Consider the following 464-nt stretch of genomic DNA (forward strand, 5'->3'; position numbering starts at 1 on the left):
ACATTGGCATTTATACCATAGATTACATTTTTCAAATTAATACGACATATTATGTCGTTTTTCCTGATATTTTCGACATACACTACGTGATTTTTTTCACATTTTTAGACATACTATATACTATGTCGTTTTTGTGTATTTATCGACATACGATACTACGTTGTTTCTTTCAAATGTTTCGTTTTTTCCAGTTCTTCGACTTACTGTACTATGTTGTTTTTCGACTAACTAATTTGTTCAACATGCTATACAATGTCGTTATTTTCAAAGTATGCCGTTTCTTCGGATATTTTTGACGTACTATATTATACCGCTCTTTTCTAATTATTGACATACTGTATACCGTGTGTTTTTTTTTTGACATACTATACTACACTGAACAAAAATATAAATGCAACACTTTTGTTTTTGCTCCCATTTTTCATGAGATGAACTCAGAGATCTAAAACATTTTCTATATACAC

The 464-nt window shown here is 29.3% G+C and overlaps 1 protein-coding gene across 1 annotated transcript in view; it reads left to right on the top strand.

Annotated features, from left to right (window-relative positions):
• Positions 1-464, top strand: part of gys2 (glycogen synthase 2) — a 14,086-nt gene that overhangs the window by 7,670 nt on the left and 5,952 nt on the right. The gene's annotated exons all lie outside the window — the stretch shown is intronic.

This window comes from Notothenia coriiceps, unplaced genomic scaffold (assembly GCF_000735185.1).
Source record: "Notothenia coriiceps isolate Sejong01 unplaced genomic scaffold, NC01 NC01_scaffold00032781, whole genome shotgun sequence".
NCBI lineage: Eukaryota > Metazoa > Chordata > Actinopteri > Perciformes > Nototheniidae > Notothenia > Notothenia coriiceps.